General features: G+C 36.8%; 1 long non-coding RNA gene across 1 annotated transcript; it reads left to right on the top strand.

Annotated features, from left to right (window-relative positions):
* On the top strand, positions 1 to 27,830 carry LOC137239359 (uncharacterized). Its single transcript, XR_010949336.1, has 6 exons — positions 1 to 28; positions 99 to 495; positions 22,767 to 22,885; positions 23,118 to 23,298; positions 27,442 to 27,469; positions 27,533 to 27,830. It is a non-coding gene; the product is annotated as an uncharacterized lncRNA (long non-coding RNA).

Raw genomic sequence — 27,830 nt, 5'->3', positions numbered from 1 at the left:
AATTAGTCGATCAGGCACAGCCAAGAGTGTAAGTTGTGTTATAAGGATGTACGTAAAATGCACTTTTTGATGTTTTTATTGTTTTGTAATCTTTTCAGTCCTGAAGATGATCTCAGATTGAGGTCGAAATATCGATTAACATTAAACAAGTATATTTATTGAAAGATATAAAATATTTGGTTTTTATTTATGCGTGGCCTTGAGCTCGAAAAACTTAATAATTTAAATATTGAAGGCCGAAAAACAACAAATAAAGTGGAAAATTTAATAATGAAATTCTTGAAAAAAGAGACAGAAAATAAAAGCGAAAGAAGTGGTTATCAATTCAATTTTCTATTTTTCTCTTCACTTTTACATTTGCATTACAATTCCGCATGTCCGTCGGCTATCTAATGCATTTAAAGGGTCAATGGAGGAAAAACTAAAAAATAATACTGAGCCACTGACAATGCAAGAGGAAATAATTTGATTATTTTGTTGAAAAGAGCAAAGGAGGTCAGTGGAATTAACTTAGCCTACTTGGGGATGAAGTAAAATAGTGATATGAAATGAATTTAAAACATTTTTGTGAAATTCGGGTGGTTAGCAAAATATGTATGTGTGAACTATAAGTTAAGTCGAGTAGTGTAGGTACTTACTTTATTTAGTAAGATTAAACAGAACTCAAAATAGCAGAGGTGAAGCTTTCCTAAACCTAAAAAAGTGAGAAGCCCTCTACGCCAATCCCGTAATCTCGGTAGTGGGCCGAGTTTTAAACCCATCACCTGAAAAGAATCTCTAAAGGAAACAAACCACAAAATATATTTGGATGTGAAAGACATCGATATAAACATAAGTGCTATATATTTTTTAATACAAAGCGCGCAGCGGGGCATTCGAATGGCTAAGCGGATCGAAGCATCTATCTTAGCATCACAATAAATGCAGGTATATTCGAGTTTAAAGCACATTTTGTTAAGATTATGGTCAAGATCGTTTTTAGAGGCGAAAAAAAGCGAGGAAACCCCGACGAAATCAGATTAAGAAAGACAAAGCTAACTCCCTACAAGATCAGATTAAACAAGACAAAGCTAACTCCCTACAATGTTAAACGCCGACTAGATACATTTTTTATAACAATAGAATATACGCCACAGAACCTAGTGTACATATATATAAAAATCCTGAAAAAAGATCGACAATTTTATTAAGATAAGTCATGATTTTTGTCTGGGCTAGTTGTTGTTGGGATTATGTATGGTAAGGGTTTGGTCGTGTTTGGAATAGCTGATTCAGAATAATGTACTTCGGGACCATGTTGGGATGGCATCCATCAAAACAGTGCAGAAGTTTCAAGACCGTTATAGGTTTGTAAAAACGCACAACCCTTTCAAACGGATGCCGGCGCAATTTATAGCTTCTCCAACCCAATTTTTAACCTCCCCAACCCGTGGCGAATGATGTTTCCATAGCAGTCGAGACTCTGGTGACCCCAAGTTCCTCATAGAACTAGAGGTGGGGCGGGATGGCCGAAAAGGCTCAATGTGGTCATATGATATTGTTCCCGAGATTGTTGGATTTAAGTATACCTTGATGGTGCTTGTTGCAGGATCGTATCGGTTCTATATCCTGCAAAAGACCAAGAACATCGATAACACTCCCCAAAACCTTCGGGGAGTGTCTTTATCGATACAACAACAACATAAAGGCCTGTCATGTAACAGTCAAAAAACGTGGACTGACTTGCAATATTTAAAATGCCTGTCAATTTCATTTATACCTGCGTTTAACAAAACTGTGCTTCACCTAATACGTAAATACGGTCACAAATCTGATTCAACTAATAAGTGTTGAACGCGGAAAAGGGAGTAATAATAAAGTACAACTGTCAACCTTCGCGCTGTTCGGACGTGTTTCTAAGCGCTCGCTTGTATTTTTGCAAATATCAATCATTATTGATTGTTTTTGTTTTACTTGAAAAGCTAATCTAAAATTCCGTGTATTTGTGGAAATTGGGTCGATCGCGGTCAACCTAAAGTTCAAAACGCTAAGTGCATTGATTTTTTTCATTTGCAATGTACCGGTGTTTTACTGCTGATCTCGACTATTTGAGTGAAACTAATAGTGCTGTCATAAATTGATCTTAATTAACATTTCATAAATCGATCTTAATTAACATTTATATATGATTACTAGAAGACCCGGCAGACGTTATCCTGCCCTAAATTTGGCCTATCTGCATACATTTTAATAAGTTTTTCCGTCTGACTCTGCCCCCCCCCCCCCCCCTCCTCACTTTTTCCTAATCCTTTTATTCACTCCTCCCTCCGTCTTTTTCGCTTCATCTATCTCTATCTTCATTCTATCTCTTTCTCAATCTCCTTCTCTCTCTTCCCTTCTCTCTTTTCTCTTCTCTGAATTTCTTCTAATTCTTCTGCATCCCTTATTGCCTGCCCCAGAGGGTGGTATGTATTTTATTCCAGTCCCAGTCCCACTGGCCCACGTTTTGGCCTATATCTCGAGACCCTGGTCACCCGGGGGTATCAAAATTACCCTCTACACAACTAAAGACTCTCCTGAATTAAAAAAAATGTCATAGGACCTCTAAATAGCGGCCCCAGAAACCCCCACCCCAGAAACTACCCCCCCACCCCACCATCTCGGCGGGCCTGGTGATGTGCTATACTTAATATCATTCGCCATAATATTTTTTATTGATAAGCAGGTTGTTTAATTAAACACCAAGCAATTACACGGAAGTCTATCCGCACCACCTGAAAATATGAGTGCCACTGCGCATACGTAACGTTTTATTATTACGTATAAACAAATAAAAAAATTTGCAATAAAATAATATTGCGACTATAAATTGATATATACCCTATCCTATCTCTCAAGCTGGAGCAAACTACACACGGGGTGCAAACCAAATTCAAAATCGGTTCAGTAGTTTAGGAGTCCATCGCGGCCAAAAATATTGTGACACGTGTGTTTTATATATTAAAATTTTGTAATAACTATATTTATTTTATTTTTTTGTTATTTTACACACTTTACCCAAACTTGCTAACTCGCACTTGATTCAAATTTCAAAATAAACCTTATTTTTATTGGCGTATTTCGAAATTGCCACAAGTTTAAAATTATTCTTGCTAAAAAAAATTTTTATTCTATTTATGTATGTACTAGCAGACCCGGCAGACGCTGTTCTGCCCTAAATTTGCATACATTTTAATAAGCTCTTTCCGTCTAACTCTGACCTCGCCCCTCTACACTTTTTCATAATCTTTGTGTTCACTCCTCCTTCCGTATTTTTCGCTTCATCTATCTCCATTTTCGTATCATTCTATCTCTTTCTCAGTCTCCTTCTCTCTTTTCTCTTCTCTCAAGTTTTTCTCATTCTTCTTCATATCTTATTGCCAGTCCCAGAGGGTGGTATGTATTTTGTTCCAGTCCCATTCAGAGTCTCAGTCCCAATCCCACCCCGAGTCTCGGTCTCAGTCTCAGTTCTAGTCCTAGTCTTAATCCCAGTCCTAGTCCGTCTCTGGTCTAATTCCCGGAAAAAGGCATCGTAAATACTAATACAGGCAAATTTATATACCAAATTTCAGGCAAATCGAGTAGGACATATGTAAGTAGGTATGTGGGTATTATTAATTCATGTCTTTATTTCGGCTTCGCATGCATATTTATCAGTTTTGCAAGGTTGATGCGACTAAATCGAATATCACAATGAAAATTAATTTAAAGCTCTCATCAACAGCTTTCATTTGGTACCCATAATACACACACATTCTAGGGTGTCCTGGTCCACGTTTTGGCCTATATATCTCGAGACCCAAGTCACCCAGGGGTACGAAAATTACCCTCTACTAAAGCACTCATCAACAGTTTTCATTTGATATCCATATTCTATAAACACATTCTAGGGGTACCCGAGTCCACGTTTGGGCCTATATCTCGAAACCCTGTGCGTCCATCCTGAATTTTCTTTGCTATAAACCTCACGGAGCCCGAGACCTATACAACGAATGCAAAGCCGTGGAAATTGGTTCGTTCGTTCTGGAGTTATAGCGTCAGGAAAAAAAACCCGACTTTTTTTATATTATAGATATGCTTTTTTCGGAAAGAAATAGTTATTTGTTTTACAAATATAAAAAGTGACATTTAATTATCAAACTTTCTAATGAATTGAAAATTGTCGATTTGAGTTGTTTCAATGGTTTCCAAAATACAATTTGATTTAAGCGAATAAGAGATCTAATTTTGTTTATGGCATATTTATTAATATTTATTAAAATTACGAGTACCCATTTGTATATATATTTGTTATAAATTTTCCATTGTCATTAGTCAATTAAGTGATTTCGAAGGTATCCAGTAGCTTGCATCCTAACCACTACGTTCACGGGCTTGCCTGCAGGCTGCTAAGTTGCAGAAACGATGAGAATTGCCAGCACAGCCACGATATTGATAACGAACACAACGTCGTCCATCGAAACCCCATCTTACGCCAGCTTATCTACCGCTAACCCCTAACAATGGGGCTTTGGCAATTAGGACGTCTTGGAAGAAGATATTAAAAAATATATAACGAGTTTCATGAGGATCGATTAGTAGTTGCTTACTTGGTGTATTTGGAAATTAAGCTTGTGTCTGATCTAGGAAGAAGCATACAACCATCATGTAGAAAAGGGCAACGAGTTCATGTTGATAACGTCAATAAATTTAGCTTGAGTACTTTGTAAGTTGATATTGAGTTGTAAAAGCTTGAGCTGTGAATAATTTTCAAGTGCTAATCAAGGGGTTTTATGTGCAAATTTTTTTAAGGAAATTTAATTTGCGAATTTATAATATACATTGTTGCAGAAGTTCACATTGTTGAGATTTTTAAACGCTGGCGCAACAAAATCAATTGAATCAATTCAAATAATAAAAAAATTAAAACACCTCTTTTAAATTTTTTATTTTATTATTACAGTGAAACCCCTATATGTAATACTCCTATATTGCTAATAGAAAATGCTCGCAATGTGTTTTGAATTCGAGATCAAAACAAGACAGCCTATAAAGTTTTTGTGATTGTAACAGCATAAGTGTGACAAGAAAAAATTTAAATTTAGTCCATTCGATTATTGAATACAAAAACAAATACGTTTAAACAGCAATATATCAGCACTCTGATGTTTGGGAATGTACCTAGCTTTTTGTAGCAATATAGGAGTATTACATATATGGTGAAACCTCTCTTGGGTGGACATTCACCTTTGGCCATTTTTTATCCGCCCAAGAGAGGAGCCCACTTAGGCAAGAGAGGTGTCGGCATAGCACAACAACTAGAAGTTTATTAGAGAGCAAATAAGCACTAGGAAGAATTTGGGGCAAGGGGAAGCTTTCAAACGTTATATGGCCGCCGTCATATAAGAAAAGATGGTAACAAAAAAGTGGATGAATTGGGAAACGAGACAATATCTGCACATGATCAACCAAAAAGGAAAGGTGTGAAACCAAGCGTGGGTTTGCAAGGTGTCAAAAATAATTTCAAATCAACTTTTGAGGTTTAGAACAACCTAGTGGCATATGCCCTAGAAAACGTCTAGTATTTTCCAACAGGACGTACATAGTTATTTCATAGGTTATGGTTTTTGAGGAGGTTTTAATTTGGTCGTCGAATAAACTTCTGGTAAGGCTGTGGACACGTTCTGTTTGTATGAGGTCCTTACGGTCCGGCCAGTTCAACTTAACTTCAGGCAATCCGGCAATTAGGCAATCCTTAGTTTTGAATTACATGAAAGTGATACTTACTGGTGCGCTTTTTAACCTTCGAAATTTTACTAATGCAAATTTCATTTTATGCGAATCACACTATGACACTACTTAAACTAAATTTTTTTCGAACACAAAATCGGTTTTATTCGGAGAGTCCCTTTTTCATTTGGAAAATATGTACATATGTATGCAACCACATATATGATCACACTTTGCCCACTTAAGAGGAGTTTGCGTCCATCCAAAGGAGGTTTTCGATTGATTTGTTATGAAAACAGTTCTCAATGTCCGTCAATAATAGGTTCGCATTTGCTCAGTGGATTTTTTTATCCCATTTTATAGCAAATAACGGTCCGCCTAGAGCATGACCGCCTAGAGGATGACCGCCTAACGAAGGGCAATTTGTTCTTAAAACTGTACCCAAAACTTGGCGCATGAAAAGCTGCCCGTCCAAGAAAGGTGTCCGCCTAATAGAGCTGTACGTTAGGCGAGGCTTCTCTGTACTTGATTACTATTGATCAAATTTTACTTACCACTTCCTCTGTTATGCTTTTTTTATGAAATGAAGCATAAATATTTATATTTTACTATTAAGTTTTTGTTTAATTATTTAAGACGACTGCGTGACCTCTTTTAAAGACTTCTAGTGACCCGATTATGCACGATCGAATAAAGAATGTAGTAAGTCAATCAGTGCGAAATAGTTACACCCCTCTCTCTTTTGATAAAAATGAGAAATAATGCTTTTAAATAGAAACCTCGTCCTAGAAAGGCGTCCTTTCGGAGATAAGACGTGCTGTAACCGCTGGCGTGAAATATTTTATAAATAGTTTTGGAGCCCGAGCGGTCACGCGCCTTCTTCAGGGCAAAATCGAAAATCGCTATACCTGCGAAATAATATATAGACTTTAAATTCGACAGAGACGAAGTGGGGCAGGGGAAGAAGGGGAAATATGAACAGGAATATTAGAGGGAAAGGGAAACGGTGCTCGAATAAACAGAGGAAGGGATTAATAATAGTAACCAAAATAAGGAGAGTAGGAGGATGAAGATGAAAGTTAAAAAGGAAAGGTAAAAGAGGAAAAACTAAAGATTAGAAATTGAGAGGGAAATATAGGAGAAGTGAGTGGCAGAAAGAAGAGGGAGATGAAGACAAAGAACTAGCTTGTGTGATAGAGGAGGTGAGATGGAGAACTGTCGAGCTACGCATACAAAAATGTAGGGTATTCCCGACCAAGCATCATACCCTTAATTTGAACTCATATGTCTTTTACCCGCTAGTGTAGGCCTTCCCCCGCAGAAGTCAGAAACCAGATGTTTAGCAGCCGAGGCTCTGGTGACCCTAAGTTCCTCATAAAACTAGGACGGAATGGCCTACAATGTTTAATATGGTCATATTAAATCGTTTCTGTTGTAAATAAGGTTGCCGATGATTTGGTCGGCGACAATGTCAGATATAGCAAGGCGAAAAAACTGGAGAGACCAGGAAGATGGCGGTATATTTTATTAGAAAGCCCATTGATGTGTGGGCCTGGGTCTGTGGTCATTATTGTGCAGTCATCGGCGTAGGAAACGAAACTGATTCCTTCTGGTGGTGAAGGTAGCTTCTATATGTAGAAGTTAAACAGAAGTGGGAATAGGACACCACCCTGTGGTGCCCCCTATTTAATTCTTCTGGGTTTAAATGTTATGTTCCTGAATTGCATCGATGCTTGGCGACTAGACAGATAATTTGCAGTCCATCTTTTGAGACTTGGAGGAAGGGGGGACCCTTCCAGGTCTTGCAGTAAAGTGCCGTAGTTGACCGTATCAAAAGCTTTTGACAGGTGTAACGCAACGAGTACTGTCCTATGGTGGGGTTTTTCATTAAACGGCAATTTATTTGCGTGTTATTGGCGTTTAGCGCGGTGGTAGTGCTTTGTAGTTTTCGAAAGCTATGCTGATGATTGGCAAGACGCAAATTTGCAGTGAAGTAGGGAAATAGAATAGCATCAAGTATCTCGGCTACTGGCGATAGGAGAGATATCGAACAGTAAGAATCTCCTATGTTGGCTCATGTTTCTCATCTTTAATTGCGGAACCACAATGGCCATTTTCCATTTTCCGGGGATGACGAAGGTGGACAGGGACAGGTTAAGGACATGCGCTAGATTATTAAATCCCTCTTTGCCTAGTTTTTTAAACACCGGCATGGCTACGCCGCCTAGGCCCGCTGCTTTAGGTGGTTTAGCATGATGTATTTATGCTTGTGTGCGCGTCTGTTGGCCCGGCGTCTGACTTTGTCAACCGTAGTATGCATTACATATTGTCGGCAAAAAGCAAACAGCGTTCGCGCATTTTTTCGTATTCGACAGTACTTTATCGCCAAAGGCGATGGAGATTTTGTCATTGTGCTTAGTCTGGTTCGATAGGGTCTTCACTGTGGACGATAGCTTACCTACACCAGCAGAGAGGTTACAACTCTTTAAGTGCTCCTCCCATTTCGCCCGATTGTTTTCATCCGCGCCAGCAATTTGATGCGTTGGTTTATATCCCTTATTTGAGGGCCTAGAGGTCGTGCAGTCTTATAAGGTCACGTTCTCTCGCTAGAGTTGCGGCCTCCGCTGGAAAATGTTGCCCGATTTCCGGGATTCTTCAGGCGGGAAAAAAACGAACCGAAGCTGAATCAATGACCTTGTGGAAAGCACACTCCCCTTGACGGGCATCAGTCGGGATAGAGAGGGCAGCAAAACGATTGTCCGTATAAGTTTTGTAATCTTCCCAATTTCTTTTCATGAAGTTAATGAAAGTGCGTTTCTCAATGGTGATAAGTAATGGTGGTAGGTGGTCGGATGCCAATTTCCCGTCGGCTGCCAGTTGGCGTAGTTTACTAGTCCTGCGCTCACGATTGATATATTGACGAACTGTAACACCTTCCTACCATACGAATGCGTTTATCGTGCAGAACGTCGTTTTTTCTATTTGGTCCGCCAAAATCTCGCCCCTGCTCTCCGCCTGTAAGTTAGATCGTGGTGGGCATTAAAGTCTCCTAAGATAACGCGATTATCGCCAGTGAGTAGTGCGCTGATGTCAAGGCAGTCTCCAAAAGGACAACAGGTGACAGGAGGGATGTAGATGTTGATGAATTCTAAATTTACATCGCCTGACCGGACAGATATGTATTGACATCTAGGAAAGTGCCACCGTCCAAGGCAGGAGCTGCATTGGGCAGATATCGCAAACATATATATTCTGTGCTGGCAAACGGTGCAAAAGGTGGTAAGGACTAAGACCCTGTTTCCCTGACCTACTCGAATGCTAGTGTTAAAAATAGGGGGAGGAGAAGACGGGGACAGGGGCTGATGCTCGGCATCGCTACTCACCCTACTACGGAGATCGTAGTTATGGGTAGGATGTATTAGCTGGCGGCGTCGTGGGGCGCGAGCAGCAGTGGGTACTTGCTGTAGCTTGCTGAGCAGCGGAGCTGCTAGAGGGTAGTAGGCGCTGCAGCGCAGGCTACGGGACTCTCTTGGGCGTGAACAGCAAGGAGTCACAAAAGATTTGTAAATGTTAAGAGAACGTAGAGTTTAGCCAAGAACATCCCGTCTGGTGCACCCATCTCTTACAGGGGACACACTGACAAGAATGTGACCATTCTAAAAATTCTCCTTTCCGGCAAACGCAAAACCATTTCTCATTTCAGGAGAATAGGCGTAGTCCCACTCCAAGTATTGTTTTTAAATAGTGGCACCGCTTTCCGAGGGTTTTCTAAAAAGCTCGATCAGTTGGACATCCAGCGACAACTATTGGCCAAGTAAAATCCTATTTTGGTAAAATATCGACTCTTTAAAGGCCCGGGTTAACTTGCCATATTCATAATGCCCAATTCGTAATCATATTTTCACTTAATCGTAGGTAAATATATATTGGCATCGCTTATTGGTGCCTTAATTTAAAAAATGTCTTCATAAAATAGAAAATACGAAAAATTTCAAAACGAAAAATAAAATCCCCAAAATGTGAATAAATTCGTCAACGCAAAAATTTTATAGATTATGGATATGGCAGAAAACCAAAACCTAATTGGTTGGCTATGGTATCGTTATGACTAAGGTGTTATTCAATGGCTTCAATAACCGATTAGATTGACTTCCATATAAATCGTTGGATCAGCTTTTTTACATGGAGTTTGCCAGGGACTTAAATTAGTCATTTCGCAATTTTGTTTTCATCTCATCATCTATTCACAGACGAGGGAAATTTAAAGTTGTGATAAAATTTTGGCCTCACAACTTAGTTCATTTAAATGCGTCACACTTTCATTGCATACAATAAAAAATATTTATTTACTTAAAATTATTACAATTTATTTCTACATGATATAAGAAAAAAATATCATCACTTCGACTGCTGAGGGGAATATCACCATAACTCAACTGCTGTTTCGAAAACGCCCTATTTCAAAATGTTTCGAAATTAGGCGCTCAGCCGAGTTATTCCAATCAACAGTCAATTTATAATAACACAATTCAGTTACATATTGTCTGTTATAAATTTTCGAGCACTGCCATATGTTACATCTATATATACGCACTGGAAATTTACGTCGCAACACGTGTCTTGTGCCACCGCACAAAGTCGTCCATTCAGAACGCCTGCTGTTCCAGATTCTCCAAACCACTCGTTACGTTTAGTATAAATTATTAGTTTACGTAGTGAGTTTGGATAATAACAGTCTTGTATTCGCATGGACTTAGTTTCGAGAAAAGAAGAAGCAGTTCTACTGTATCCAGGTAACGAAACCCATGCACTAATTTTCATCGTTGGGTCCGAAGGTAATTGACCATCGCAAAGTTCTATTTTATCTACTTTTGCATCATTCAGGTCGAAGGGTCTATCCACTTTAACCACAGCTAAATCAGCACAACTTACTTCTGATTGTTGACGATCATAATGTATTACCACCACTTTGCGTCGATGCCCTTCTTCTATGTATATGTCGGTTGCACCAGCTACAATGTCGAATTTGTTTTTAGGTGTAAGATATAAACAACGAGCACTTGTAACCACCGAATTTTCACTAACTATGGAACCAACACATACATAGGCTTCATCTTTAAGTATTGCAACTGTATGTGGGCTACCCTCTATAGTTATATATTCGCCATCTATAATACAAAAATGCCCAGGGCAGTTAATCAGCATAAACAGCATCGCGAGTTGATTTCGTAGAGTCATTTTTTTTTTAATTTAAAACCTTTTCTACCAATTTTAAAGTATAAAGTATACCGAGGTAAATTTTGTGGGCGCTATTTATACCTAATTGAGTTGTGTAAATAAAAAATAAGATTTCAGGCATTTGAAATAACAAAATACATCTAAATTTAAGTTTACACAAGTTCAACCTTGTTATACTCAACGTGCTTTGCATACAGAGTGTACTAACTTCGGTAACATAACGGACATAAACGAATCGAGATAAATATAGAATTCCATATATCAAAATGCTGAGGAGGAAAAAAGGAATTGATTTAGCCATGTCCATCCGTCCGTTCGTCTGTCTGTCATTGCACACGTTTGAAATATTGAGAATAAAATATTACACTTTTGTATAGGGGTTCCCGGCGCTCATCTCCCCTCGCTATTAAAAGTGACGGAAATCGGATGGTAACCACGCCCACTTTTTACATATATAACATTTTGGAAAACACATAAAACCTGATTATTTAGTAAATAATTCATCTAGAATGTTAAAATTTGATGTGTGCACTGATACTAAATTCTTGATTTTTTTTTTTTGATGATGGGCGCGGCACCGCCCATTTGTGGTAATATCATTTTAACAAATATTATTAACCATAAATCAAAAATCGTTAAACCTACCATAACAAAATTCGACAGAGAGGTTGCCTTTACTATAAAGAATGCTTTGTAGAAAAATTAAAGAGGTCAGTGAAGGACTACGCCTATTTTATACAAAAGTTTTTTAAAAGGGTCGTACGCTAGAATAATAAGCTATATCTTAGCGAAAAATAGTTTTGTATATATGTATTTTACTTACCAAGTTTATATCTAAGAGGGAATTAGGAGACATTTTTTTTAATGGGCGGTGCCATGCCCCTATTCCGATCAAACTAGACTTCTAGAGCCTCGAAAAAAAACTCCCTCGTAACACATTTCGAAAAAGCAATTCAAACTCACGCTGAGTATATAATATTCGGTTACATCCAAACTTAGACACCTTTACTTGTTTCTTGTTTGTTTTAATTGCTGAACAAACAGATTTTGCATTATCAAAATAACAAATAAAATGTATTCATTGATATCCTAGCGAAATGAAATAACGCATTTTGCTATGTTTTTTCATAGCAAAATTTCCTTGCAATTGTTTGTGTATTTATGTGTGGGCCAATCCCAAAAAAGGTCCATCACGATTCGAAAATCAAAAGTGGCCAGACTCTATTTCTATCACTTGGGATTAAAGGCGAAATATGTGTGTGATGTCAAAACCAAAAATTTATTCTTTCCCCTCATCGTGGACATGTTTCTCTTTTAAACGAAAGGCTTCATCGGTTTTGCAAATTTCGATGTTTTACTAACAAAATATAACGTCCTTTCTTTATATTGTTGCGCTGTTAAACCCAGATATACATTTTTGCTTTTAATAAAATTTTGTCTAGATTTTTATTTAGTATTAAAACAACTTCGGAAAACGGAGATTTTATAAACTTATCCTGCCCTTATCCTCATTATTTTCCTAGTAAGCAAACCTCGACTTGAAATTAAAAAAGCTTTCAGATGTTAAATAGGTCTGTTTACTAAAATATTTCCGGAAAGTTCGGGTAACATTTCTTATTGGTGTCTAAAATTTGTGAAGTCCATTAGTTGATCCATATAATGACCTATAACTTTATTTCTCTTTAGCCAACGAACAAAACTTATATCTTGTCAGAAAGAGGGCATTTTGCGCTTTCAGCCGTGTATGAACTGTTAATTGATTCCTAGAGTGATGTTAGAGAAATCTTACAAAATATGACGAAAATTGAAATTGTTGTATCTCTTTTTTAATTTATATATACAGAGGATTATCTGAGGAAAATCTAAAATCAGTTCTGATTTCAACATGATATGAACTTTAACGTTTAATGTAGGTTTTTATTGGTTATTGGTGTATTCAACAATTTCATATGAAGACGAAAAGAAAGCATTTTTCTTGTGAATATATTTGTCGACTAGAAACGGTTAAATGGGAATATCTTATCCAAATTTCCATGGATTTATTATGGCCTCTTTTAATTTTGATTTATTTTGTACTTCTTTTCTATTCCCTCCATAAAATTTATCGAAGAATAAACACAGGGAAAGTTATATACCAGTATACGTCTCCGCTTATGGGCGTATTCGAAATTCCAGGTATGCAAATTTTTTTTTGTTTTTTTTTTTTTAATGGACGTTGTGGCAGCGCGCTGCCCTCAAGTGGCCCAATGAAACCAGGCTAATCCTGTTCACGCGATCGATTTATATATATACAATAACTTTTTTTTTTTTCATTTTGCCGAGTCTTTGATGGGGAGCGGTTTGTCAAGCGTCGCGATCTGAGACTTCTCAGCTACAGAAGAAATTTCATCAGCCAAGCGTAATACTTAAAGAGAACAGAAGCAAACGTATTATACATTAATTAAGAGAGGTAAGAACACTCTTTTTCATAGAAAAAAGGTTGTCCGAGCTATCAAATATGTTTGAGTGAGAGTTATAATCTTGGCATAAACGCCGGAAAGGTTCGTTTTGTTCGAAATTCGTTCTACATTGTTTCAGCAGAAGAGGTTTGAAGTGTCTCGATGTCCGAGAGGGAACGGCAAAGTTCACTTCATTCAGAAGGAATGGGCTCGAAATTGATCCATTTAAAAGTTTTGTCATAAATATTAGACCAAGCATTTCCCTTCGTCTAGCAAGAGTTGGAAGATTGATAAGTTTTAATCTATTAGTATAAGGTGGAAGATTAGTTAAAGAGTCCCATTGAAAATTTCTTAAGGCAAATAGTAAAAATTGTTTTTGTATTAATTCGAGACTGTCTGCATGGACTTGATAACGCGGATTCCAAATTATTGAGCCGTATTCTAATATTGGCCTAACTAATGTTGTAAAAAGTGCTTTAGCTATGTAAGGGTCGTTAAATTCTTTTGACCACCGTTTAACAAATGCCAAAACACCTTTGTCTTTATTCACTGTAGCATTAATATGAAGATTGAAACTAAGTTTGGAATCCATCATGACTCCCAAGTCAATAAAATGATTAACAGTTTCTAGACTATAGTTGTTAATTGTATATGAAGCTGGTGGCGAAACTCTCCGAGAAAAACACATGAATTTACATTTTTTGAGATTGAGCGGCATATAATTTACATTGCACCAGGTAACCAAGTGATTTAAATCCATTTGAAGCAAGGAATGTTCCTCAAGTGAGGCACATGATTTGAAAAGTTTTACATCGTCTGCGTACATCAAGATTTTTGAGTATTTAATTGTACTAGATATATCGTTTATGAACAACAAGAACAGAATCGGACCAAGATGGAAGACCAGAAGAAACATTGATGACCCCAGAAAGTGTATTTTTAAAGATTACCTTTTGCGTACGATAACCAAGATACGAAGAAATCCAACATATAAGACGGGGTTGAAAACCGAGTTGACCGCGCTTATGAATAAGTAATGGGTGTGATACTTTGTCGAAAGCTTTACTGAAATCGGTGTAAATTACATCAGTGTGAAGGCCTTTTCTAAATCCATTAGAAACGTGGGTGGTAAATTCTAGTAAATTGGTGATAGGTGATTTGCCCTTTCAATTATGGAGGAAATAGAGAATGTTAGGTGGTGGGTAATAATAGCCTCAAATAACTCTGGGATAGCGGATAACTTTGCTATGCTCCGGTAGTTTTCCATTAAAGACCTGCTTCCATTTTTATGAAGCGGTATAAGAAAAGATTCCTTCCACATTGTTGGGAAAACTCCATAAATTAAAGACAAATTAAATAAATCTGTTAGCGGCTGATACATGTTTGCAGCATATTTTTTAAGAAAGTGTGTCGGGATCCAGTCTGGGCCGTATGTATATGATACTTTTAAAGTTTAAAAATAAGATAATACATCTTCTGAAGATATAAATGGAGCTCTGATTGAAGAACATGAATCAATATGGTATGGGTATTCATTAGGTGAAACCTTGGTCTCAATAGCGTAATTTGATCATCGCTGGAAATATTATCTTTGAATTTCATGGATGATGGAAACCCTTTCACCCTGCGTTTAGAGTTTGCAAATCCATAAAATGCCTTCGGGTTGCAAGTTATATTTCTTTTCATTTTACAAAGATAAGCTTTGTAACACTTTTTGTTCAATTGAAAATACTTGCAGCGTAGAATCGAGTACTGTAAGTAATGGTTATGTAAACCCGTATTTTTGAACAACTTGAACAATTTTGCTTACTCTACTCGACCTAAGACTTGATGTCTCGCAAGGAATATATTTTCAATATCATATAGTCATCAAGTTCTTATGTCGCGTGCGTAACCGTAGTTAAACATTTTTAAAGGATATTTCAAATTTCGAAAAATTACGCTCATTGGGTCTTTATTTCACCTTCTGTTCTTCCCTTCCTTCATTAATTTTTGCATACTTTCACAAGCATTAAAATTTGTTTTTATTTCTTGTCGCGTCCGAACCTTGTCAAATATATGTACTTAAATTTTTGAGGTACCCATAATTGTTGCTTTAAATATAATAAATAAGTAATGTTCGCTCAGTCCGCAGCTCTTGTTCTCTTCTATGCAGGTTGAAATGCGTGCGGCGCGCCCGTTACCATGGACTTGCCCATTTGTATTTGAAAATATGTTATTAAGTTGACATGTGTACAATGAACGTATTTTTAATGAGTTTTATCTGTTTTGAGACGTGTAAATAAAAAATACGATTTCAAGAATTTGAAATAACAAAAGTACCTCTAAATTTAAGTTAAAGCTACTCTTTTTATACTCAGCGAGCTTTGCGCACAGAGTGTGTTAACTTTGGTAACATAACGGGCATAAACGAATCGAGATGAATATAGACTTCCATACATCAAAATGCTGGGGTTGAAAAAAGGAATTGATTTAGCCATGTCCGCCAATCCGTCCATCCATCCGTCCGTCTATCTGTCGGTGCACACGATAACTTGGGTAAATATTGAGAATAAAATATTGCAATTTCGTATATGGGGTCTTTGGCGCGCATCTCCCATCGCTATTAGAAGTTAGGGAAATCGGATGGTAACCACGCCCACTTTTACATATATAACATTTTGGAAAACACATAAAACCTGATTATTTAGTAAATAATTAATCTAGACTGTTAAAGTTTCATGTGTGCACTGATATAAAGATTCTTGATTATTTTATGAAAATGGGCGCGGCACCGCCCACATGTGGTAATTTCAATTTAACAAATATTATTAATCATAATTAAAAACTGTTAAACCTATCGTAACAAAATTCGACAGAGAGGTTGCCATTACTATAAAGAATGCTTCCACGAAAAATGTGTGAAATCGTTGAAGTACCACGCCCATTTTTATATAAAAGATTTTTAAAAGGGTCGTGGACGAATAAAATAAGCTATATCTTTGCAAAACAGAGCTTTGTATCAATGGTGTTTTATTTTGCAAGTGAAATTATAACAAGAAAAAACAAAAAAAATTTTAATTTTTGAAAATGGGCTGTGCCACGTCCTTTTATGACCAAACAATTTTATATATTTCGGGAACAATAACTCGAAGAAAAATTAAAGGTTTTTAATGGGCGAAGCCACGCCCCTATTCCGATCAAGCATTACAAAACGTTTCTAGACCTTCAAAAATCCCTCGTAACGAAATTCGAAAAAGTAATTTATCTCAAATGAACTGTACAGCTCAAACTCATGCTGAGTATATAATATTCGGTTATACCCAAACTTAGACACCCTTACTTGTTTTTGTTTATTTTAGTTCGCTGAACAAACTCTTTAATTTGCTGAATTAGCTCTACCTAAATAACAGAAATGTATTTATTGATATTCTAGCGAAATGCTATACTTTTGAAAACAAAAGTTTCTTTGCAATTGTTTGTTTATTTATAAATACGTGGACGAATCGCAAATAAGGTCCATCCGGAAATCAAAAGCGGTCACACTTTATTTCTATCATTTGGAATAAAAGACCAAATATGTGTATGATATTGAAATCAATTATTTTATTCTTTCCCCTAATCCTGGACAGAGAAACATGATTTCAAGGACAGGCTTCATCGGTTTTGCAAATTTGGATGTTTTACTAATAAAATAAAACGTCCGTTTGTGTTTAATACAATTTTGTCTAGACTTTTATTATACATTTCATGAAAATGAAATGGTATATTAACTTCGTCACGAATCTCATAATTGTAAGTCCTTAAAGGAAAATAGGTAGACCCACCATTAATTATACCGAAATTATCAGGATGAAGAGCTGAGTTGATTTAGCCATGTCCGCCTGTCCGTCTGTCTGTTTGTTTGTATGGAAGCTGGTCCCTAAAGTTTCGAGATATCTTGATAAAATTTTGTAAGCGGGTATATTTAGGTGTTCGATTAGACATTTGCCAGAACCGGCCGAATCGGACCACTATAGCATATATCTCCCATATAACCGACTTTTCAGAAAAGAGGATTTTTGTCATATCTTCCTTAATTTATCATATTGAAGCTTCAAACTTCACCATATGTTTTCGTATATTGCACATATTACTGTCTGAAAAAAATGATGAAATCGGTCGAATATATAGCATACGTTGAACACTAGGGGTGTACCTGAATGCGAATGGGGAATTATACTCGCGCCGGGTATGTATTCGGATAGGATTGGTACAACTTCCTTTCTATTAAATCAGGTTTTAATTAGCAATAATGACTTATGAACTGCCGATACTCCTTCCGACTTCCGCCCTATAAGTATATTGCCGGCTTTCTCCAAGGCTTTTGAAGCATTAATAGCCGACCAAATCACGAACCACACACAAAATAATCAGCTGCTGTCACCTCTTCAGACTGGTTGTAGGGCCAAGCATGGTTGCACTCACTTTGATGAAAACTTTGTAACTTTACTTTGTCTACTTGATTTTTCTAAGGCATTTGACTCCGTTGACCATCAGTTGCTTTGCGCTAAGCTAAAGGCTTACTTTGGATTTAGTGATGATTCATTGGCATTAATCAACAGCTATTTAACTAGCCGATATCAACGCGTAATGATCGGGTCCAAAATGTCATGCCTTAGCGAAGTAGTCTGCGGTGTACCACAAGGATCAATACTTGGCCTACTGTTATTTAGTTTATTCATCAATGATATTTTTACGTTCTGCGAATTCGTCAGTATGCATACTGATGCGGATGATGTTCAACTTTACCTGTCTAGACGCATTGATGAGGTTGATGATTTGTGTTCGAAACTTAATGCTGACCTTTCATCTATTTCCCTTTGGACTAATAATAACGGGCTGTGCCTCAAACCTAATAACACGTTTGTTCTGCCTATCTCAAAGAGAAAGTTGATTGAGATGAGAATTTCACCTCTCTACATAGGTACCACCTCTCTACATAGGCCCAAATTACGCTAGTGAATAAAATTACGAACTTTGGCCTTGTAATCAACTCAAGTTTAACAAATGTTGATTACGTTAACTTGCCATAGGTAAGGTATATGGTGCCCTGCGGAACTTGCGGCTATCGGCTATGTTTATTCCCTATAACATAAGGCATAAACTGGCTGTTCAGCTAATTCTACCTTATTAGACATACGTTGAATTGATCTACAATAAGCTAGATTCGCACTCTGCTCATAAAATAGGTGTGGCCTTTAACCATATTACACGTTACGCGTATGTATTGCAAAAGTTCGATCATATATCTCGTGTCTCGCTTTTGGGATGTAAAATTTCTGACTATCTTAAAGCCAGGAGCTGCATTTTCTTTTATCGACTAATTCTTAATAAAACGCCACTATACCTTTATATTAAGCTTACCTTCACAAGATCTGCTCGTACAAATGATCTAATCGTACTTACATTTAAATCAGTTTCGTCGACTAAACTAGTTTTCGTAAACACTATACGTACCTAGAATTCTATTCCCAATTCTATAAGAAATAATTTAAGTGTATGCAACTATAAGAATGTTATCTATAACTATTTCTCAGTTAATACTTAAGACATAGGCTGGCCATATATAATTTTATATAATTTTAAAATACCGACATTAAAACTAAATAGCTTTATTTTGAATAAGCCTCCGTTGTATACATACATACTTTTTAATACATGCTTATTAATATTTTGTAATTTTTTAATTTTATACCACTATTAATATTTTCCTGCTTTGTTGTACTATAAAAGATCAATAATCTTGCTATACTAATACTTCTTATCAATAAACATAAACATAAACTAATAATGCCTATATGACACTACTTTGTTTTCGTGTATTTTTTCTTGTATTTTTGCCTCAATTTTTTGTCGCACTCCCTCCTAATACGGTACGTTCCGGAAACAAACACCGTTAACGTAGAAGCCCGACTATCTCGGGAATATCAACATTGATAACACTCCCCAAAACTTTCGCGGAGTATCGTTATTGCTACAAGAACAAGAAAATTCAAAAACAAAGAATCTCAAAACGAAAATCCTGCGGCAATGTAAATGATAATCTTAAGGGATCACCTCTTCATCTTTTTGAATTGATTTCGTACTTTCTTGCAACCAATATGGATGAGTCATCGTTTCTCTGTCAACTTATTACCGATAACGAAATTGCCGTCGTGTTTTGGCTTTGTTATCACCATGTTATGCGTGTTATCGCCGAACCATCGACTAGTTGTTGGTTTCTTATCACTGCTTGTTATCGCCGGGTTATTGATTTTATGTTTGGGATTTATCAGTATCTGATTGATAACAATCGATAGCAAAAAGATAACTTGTCGAAAACCATTCGGTTAAACTCCAATAACAAATCTATAATTTTCGATAACAAACTGATAGCTTTTTTAACGGTCCAATGCAATTTGTTATGGATTACAAATTGATATCTCTTAGTTGATTACAAACCGATAATGGATAACACGCGCCTAGCTCGTCGATAACAAGCCGATAAGTCATCGATAAATTACATAAACGTTATCAAAGCGATAAAAATAAGTTGAAAGCGGGGTTCAAAGAATTTATATACGGTTTCCGGTTTGGAGACACTGTCAACTTGCTGCCGACATAGGGTCATATTCCAGTCAGCCGTCGATTATAAAAAGAAGGGAAGTTAGATAGATTGTTGTGATGTAATGCACTACGACCTTTGGGTCTATTGTGCCCTCATACTATTCACAGCAACTTCTCCATGCCAAGCTCCCTGCGGAAATTCAGAGAGTGTATGAGTTTACTATCTAGTCTTAGCGATCCAAGCATCCTTAGTATTCTTTTTGCGACGACATGACATTCGATAAAAATGTGTTCTTTAGCAGAAACGACAGAGGTTATTAGACCATATGCCTACTTTTTGCATTAAGCTTGCAGTGACTTGTGGGTATGTATTTTAAAATTCTTGGGCTGCTTTTTAGGAGGTTAAGCATGGCTATATATCATTTTGAGTTATATCCCTCTATCGGCGCCTTTGCCTGCAAGAGTCCTGAAATTCCACGCCAGTATCGTTCTCAGATTATGGTGTCATCCCCATGTTGTTGTTCTCGTTGTAGCAGTGCTTCACCCCATCCAATAGGTGATGGTTGGTGTCATTGGGGACACATTGCAAGCAGAACATATATTTTGTATGTCGGGCTTGATTCGAAATAGGTAAGAGCTTAACCTTTTACAGTATCCAGATCGAAGTTGAGCTAGATTGACGCGCGTTTCCCTAGGTAGAGTGCGTTCCTCCTCTGCTAGTTCTGGGTATTTTTCGTTGAGTACCGTATTTGCCGGGCAATTCCTGACAGAGGTCCGACGCCTGTTTGTGGATATCGCTGAGAACCTGCTTGTGCTTTTTTGCTTCATACGGCTGTATTTTCAGGTGCTATATTTCCTCGTAATGCTTACGGAGATGACCCCTTAATCCCGTACCTGTTCTGAGGGTTGTATTTTGGCAGGCCTGTGTTTTTTCCAATGAGTAACCTTTGGACCATATCGGGGACGTGTAGCATGCAATCGGCCGACCTGTAAGTGGTAATGAGTGTTTCTCCATCTTTACCCCAAGTGCTGCCGGCAAGAGTTTTGAGGATTTTATTACGGCTCTATGTTTTCTGTACAATTGCGTGCTCTCCAAAATGTTGATCCTGATCGAACGTCACACCCAAGATTTTAGGGTGTAAGACAGTCGGTAGCGTGGTGCCATCGACGTGGATATTCACTTTGGTCGACATTTGGCGCGTCCATGTTGTAAATAAGGTTGCCGATGATTTGGTCGGTGACAATGTCAGGTTTCGCGAGGCGAAAAAACTGGAGAGATCAGGGATATAGCTGTTTATTTTGTTACAAAGCTCATCGATCGGGCGTCAAGATGTGACCTGGCCCTATATGCTATTATTCTATTAAATAAATTGGGTTGTTATTATTTCTCAATTGTCATATACGGCTTTTAATTCGGTCACTAAAAATTTAAATTAGGTCACGCAAGCTTATTAAATTAATAACAGAAATTTTTAAAACATAAATACTTTGCAGGTACATAAATCAGATGCAGAACTTCAATTGTTCCAATTCATTCGATTGTGTTACAAAAGCGCTTAAACATTCACAACAATGTAAAATTATAAAAACAATTAATTTCAAGAATTCGCAAGTCCTAAAAGTTTCACATAAAACCCTTTAATTTAAACTAAATTACTACAACAATTATTAAACACCCAAGCTTCTACAACTCAATATCAACTCACAAACTACTTCAGCTAAATTTTTTAACTCCTTGAACATGAAATTCGTCGGTTTCATCTTCATCGTGGTTGTGCCTCTTCCTGGAGCAGGCACAAGCTCAGTGTCCAAATACACCAGCAAGTGTCTACTAATCAATCCTCATGAAACTCGTTATATGTTTTTTTAATATCTTCTTCCAGGTCGTCCTATTGCCAAATCCCATTGTTAGGGGTAATAGCGGTAGAGGCTGCCAAGCTGGCGTAAGGTGGGGTTTCGATGGACGACGTTGCCTTCGTTATCAATATCGTGGCTGTGCTGGGAATTCGAATCGTTTCTGTGACTTAGCAGCCTCTAGACGAACCTGTGAACGAAGTGGGTAGAGTAACAGCAATCGATACCTTCAACATCAGGGGAACTCAATAGGATATGTGACCACGGATATTTTTATTACAAATACGCAAACACATGAGTTCTTTTTTTTAATAAATAGCAACCGATTTGCAAGCAATTATAAAACGTCTCCTTTATTTGGTTTAAATGTAATAATAATCTTTTTAGCTTTGGGAATCAACTTGGTTAGGGTACTCACCATCCAGTTGTAAACGTATGCATAAAACATCGATTGTTGAGGCGTAAATTGGACCTATGTATGTATACGTGCCAGTATCAATGCACGTTTATTTCATACGCAACAGAGTTCATGCATACTCTGTTACTCCCTTTGAACTAATTCTGTATGCATATGGTTGTATTAATGCCGAATGCATACAAAATCACTTTAAAAACATTGTAAGAGGAATTTATTGTGCATATATAATAACAATAACAATAACATTGATATGATGGAAGATTGGGTAACTTGGATTATATGAACCCCAACTACTTATGCATTCAAACCCCACAATTCTGAAAATTGGTTTCACAACAGTTCAGAGGCGGTAAAACATTCTGAGCCAAACGGTGGGCGATCGTAATTAGTACTCGATATATTTCAAGTTTATTGCTCCAAGTTGCCCAATCTCTAATCAGTTATTCATGGCGTGGAGTTCTTTACGAAAAAAAAAAAATTATTTCAAATACATACATGTAAGCTTTGTATTATTCTGTTTATAGGTATATGCGTACGCACCTTATGTAAAGCAACACGACGATACGAAGAAGTGGGAAGAGAATGGAAAAGAAAGGTGCTAGGACAAGTCAATGAGAGGAATACATTTTCTGAGTATATGAAAGTAAGCTGAGCACATGTGAATTGTGTAAATTATAATAAAATCTTCTATTTTAATTTAACTTTGAAGTTATTATACTATTAAATATAATTTATTAATGAATACAAGTTGTGAATACTTTGCCGATCGAAATACTTAGTACTGGAAATAAAAAACTTTAATTGCTGATTCTTCTGTTTTAGCATAGTTGATCACATGTGAATTGTGTAAATTTCAATAAAAACTTCTGCTTTAGATGAATGCAGTGATTACTCCTAAATTTCGACACATATTATAAATCAACAATTTTCTAAGTTTTGGATAAGTGGATAAAGTCAAGATTACAGCTTGAAATTGAATTGGTAGCAGATGAGGATCAAAAGAGTAACACCGTCGCCATCAAATCTCTTACTACTGAAGATGGAAAGAAATATCAGGTACCTCTAAATTATCAAACAGCTAAAAACCACCTCCAACTAAAGCTGGAGACATTGGTGCTTTATCGGTAACCGTATCGGTAACCTTATAACAGCTGATTCGACCAACCTTATGAGAATCAATGCAATCGATTATTGGTGCCGCTAAGGTCGTAACCGTATCGTAGCCAACCAATTGGGTTTTGGTTTACCGTCGTAACGATAAACAGCTGATTACGTTAGGGATACGGATACGGCGATACGACATACGGCACCAATGACTCCGGCTTAACAAAGCTACCAGAATTTCTAAAGGTAAAGAAGACTCTACAAAAACGAGGTCAGTTTAGGAATGTTTGGGTGTCTATGCCACATGAAGTTTTAGCTTTATATGTAGATGAGAGTGGGAATATTATGTTTAAAGATTACACTGGTTTACAGCCAAAACGCACCAGCGACGCCATTATGAAATGCCTATGTAAAATCACCCCCTGATTCCGAAAACCAAGGTTATCTTTAATTCTATGGTAACGTTTTTGAGATATTTACGAATAACCGTTTTTGTTTTTCAAAAAAAAAAAAAAAAAATGGGTCCACTTAATCATATACATATATCTCAAGAACGAATTTATCAATTCCAAAACGGTTTGAAGCTTTTAAAAGTTAAAAAAATTTGTTATAAACTGTGCATACAATACTTTTTGCTAGATTCAAAGATAACGACAAATCATTACGGAATTTTTCAATCTTTTTTGTAAAAATATAAAAAAATTTGTACTTTGCGAGGAAGGATCTCGAAAAATTTTTATTTTTTTGCAGATTTTTTTTCTCTAAGCTCTGTTTTATTACAAAAAACGTAAGTTTTCATAAGCAGTTATAAGCATTCAAATAAATACATCCATATAATAAAACTTAAGTACCCTACAAATAATAGCATATGTGCATATGATTCTGTCTTAACTCTATGATCTTATTTTATAATTGAAAAAGTTATATGTCTTGTTTTGACACTTATTTAGATTAGGATCGGTTTCTCTTATGAGAAACCAACAGTAGTCACCCATCATAGCGACATCCCAGAATCCTTGATACTCACTTTCAATCATTTTCATTTGCTGGTGAAACCTTTCGCCATGCTCGTCACTTTCGTCGCCAAGATTTTGCGGGAAAAAATTTATATGTGAGTGTAGAAAATGAATTTTTAAAGACATATTTACTCCTGAAAGAAAATAAAAAAGTAAATTAGATAAATACATAAGTGACACATTAGTATATAATTTTCTTAGGCTGGATATATCTTTCAATTCAGAACAAATTTTTTGTTTACATTTTTCTCGTTCTTGTTTGTTCGGAACTGGACGATGAATTCAGATTTAGGGCTATATATTCTCATGTAAATTTAAAAATTTTCATATAAATTTTTTGTTTATTGGGCAGATAGGTTTTAAAATTAACGGAGAAAACGGTCTTAAATATGTTTTTTTATTTACCCATTTCCGCATAGTTTTTGATTAAGTCGTTCACTGTCATCTCGTAGTTAGGACTTTTGTGTTTGCCTAAAACGACCTTTTCAAAATAATCCCACGCTGCTGCCTCCACTGGTGACAATAATTCTTTGAAATGGTTATTGGTCATCATTTTCCTTATTTGCGGTCCCACAAAAATCCCTTGACAAAGTTTTTGATTAGGCCGAGCTTGATGTGGAGCGGAGGCAGAATTATTTTTTCCTTCTTTATAAGTGGGAAGTATTTTATATTATCCACCCCAACTTGAAACTCGATTCATCCTGGCCAATACTTTATTATGTAGTGGTCTTGACGAGCTCGGCCATCCCATTTGCATAGAAAGCAACAGTATTTTGTGTATCCACTTTGTAGACCACATAACATTCCAACGACTTTAAGATAGGCACATTTTTTTCAATCATGTTCTTCGTATTTCATTAATTTTAGCAATTTTTGCATTATCTCATACGTTTCCTTCGTATCTACTGCATGCGCGATCGGGATAGATGGCTTTTGGTTGCCAATATGCAATAATACGGCCTTTAAACTTAATTTATTGCCGTCTATGAACAATCGCCACTCTTTTGAATCATATGGTTCACCAACTGTTTGAATAGACCAGCAATGCCTTTGCAGTAACAAACACTGTCCTCCTTCGTATAGTACTTGGAAAATTGTTCGTAACGAGTTCTATAATATGTTACCTTAACATCGAATGAAACAAATTTAAATTCTTGCATACGAGAGGCGTGTAGTTCGACCTTTTTCTTGGACAATTCCAAATCCCTTATCCAATCATTGAGTTGTGCTTGTGACAAAGAGTTTCTTTCGTTTTCCGTTTGAAATCCAGTACAACATGATGTCGCGTAATCAGATACTGCCGTTGCCAATGAAACTGGAACCGGAACTAAAGGCAAATTTGATTCTGGCAATGTAGCTTATGTTGAATATAGTTTTGGTAATGACAATGTAGATACGCTCGCATAGGTTACTTTTCTTGACTTTCCAACTCCAAGTACTTTTGTACTACAAATATAGCAGTCCGTTGAATGGCAAGTTGGTTCCCGCCACTTCATTGGTGTAATAAATTTCATATGTCGCCTAAATAGATAGTTTCAGAAATTAGTCAATAAAAAAAAAAATAAATGTAAGGCGCGATAACCTCCGAAGAGATCTAAGGCTGAGATTCTCTCCCAATTTGCATCGTGCTCCTCTTGATTTACCCTACAAATTGGCCGGACGGGACCTACATGTTTTATGCCGACTCCGAACGGCATCTGCAAGGCAGATGAGTTTTCACTGAGAGCTTTTCATGGCAGAAATACACTCGGAGCGCTTGCCAAACACTGCCGATGGGCGACCCCGCTTAGAAAACATTTTTTTCTAATTGAAAAACCTTATTTCTAAAATTTTGATGTTGCTTTGACCAGGGTGTGAACCCAGGGCATACGGTGTGGTAGGCGAAGCACGCTACCATCACACCACGGTGGCGTCAGAAATTAGTCAGCTATGCATTAAAAGGGAGCAAATTCCTAATTTTTACAACGCACCTTTTTGTTCCGGTTTCCGAAAAAATCAATTCGACTCGACATGTGGTGCACACAGTATACGGTGTCCATGGTTTTTAGGCTTAATTCCAAAATACTTATAGTATGTAACTTTCAAAGGATTTGAAAACACACGTCGCATCCTTTTAACGATAAATTGACCGCAGATGAAGCAGAACATATCTGAATCATTTGTACACTCAAACTCTCACGCCCTTTTATTCATATTATATTTTGAAGTAAATGACGGGTTATATCCTGCAATTATAAACTGAACAGTATCCGGCGAGCCTTGCAGATATTATGAAGGAACAAGGCGCATGTACTGTTATTTATACTTAGACCATATAAATTTAAGCCTACCTAGACAAAAAGGTTCCCTAGTTCCACAAAGAAAACGCTACCTGCCTTAAATGTACCTGGTTTTGAGAAAATGACACTAACAGTTTTTTGTATCTAATAAACCTTCGAAAATCTACCTGCTAACCAACTTATATACCAATACTAACACATATGTACCAAGAGGGTACTTAAGTATTAAATGGATATATTTATTTGAATGCTTATAACTTTTGTATTAGATCACCGATTTTGTTGAATGAAAGCTTATTTTTTTTGTAATAAAACAGAGCTTAGAGAGAGAAAAAAGGATCTGCAAAAAAATAAAAAGTTTTCGAGATTTGAAAAAATCCGTAATGATTGTTTGTTATCTTTGAATCTAGCAAAAAGTATTGTATGCACAGATTATAGCAAATTGTATTACCTTTTAAAAGCTTTAAACCTTTTGGAATTGCTGAATTCGTTCTTGAGATATATATGATTAAGTGGACCCAATTTTTTTATTGGAAAAAACCGTTATTCGTAAGTATCTCAAAAACGTTACCATAGAATTAAAAATAACTTCGATTTTCGGAATCAGGGGGTGATTTTACATAGGAATTTCATAATGACGTCTCTGTTGCCGGAATTTGTGATCCAGTGTTATTAAACAGCCCAAGCTTCTACAACTGAATATCAACTCACAAACTACTTCAGCTAAATTTTTTAACTCCTTCAACATGAAATTCATCGCCGTCTTCTTCATCGTGGTTGTATGGCTCTTCCTGGAGTAGGCACAAGCTCAGTATCCAAATACACCAAGTAAGTGTCTACTAATCGATCCTCATGAAACTCGTTATACATTTCTTTAATATCTTCTTCCAGGACGTCCTAATTGCCAAAGCCCCATTATTAGGGGTAATAGTGGTAGAGGCTGCCAAGCTGGCGTAAGGTGGGGTTTCTATGGACGCCGTTGCGTTTGTTATCAATATCGTGGCTGTGCTGGCAATTCGAATCGTTTCTGCAACTTAGCAGCCTGTAGGCGAACCTGTGAACAAAGTGGGTAGAGTGACAGCAATCGATACCTTCAAAATCAGGGGAACTCAATAGGATATGTGACCACGGAAATTTTAATTACAAATATGTAAACATATGAGTACGTTTTTTAATAAATATTAATCGA

This window comes from Eurosta solidaginis, chromosome 2, assembly GCF_040869045.1.
Source record: "Eurosta solidaginis isolate ZX-2024a chromosome 2, ASM4086904v1, whole genome shotgun sequence".
Taxonomy (NCBI): Eukaryota; Metazoa; Arthropoda; class Insecta; order Diptera; family Tephritidae; genus Eurosta; species Eurosta solidaginis.
The sequence above is the reverse complement of the archived record's forward strand: the minus strand, read 5'-3'. Positions and strand labels throughout refer to the sequence as shown.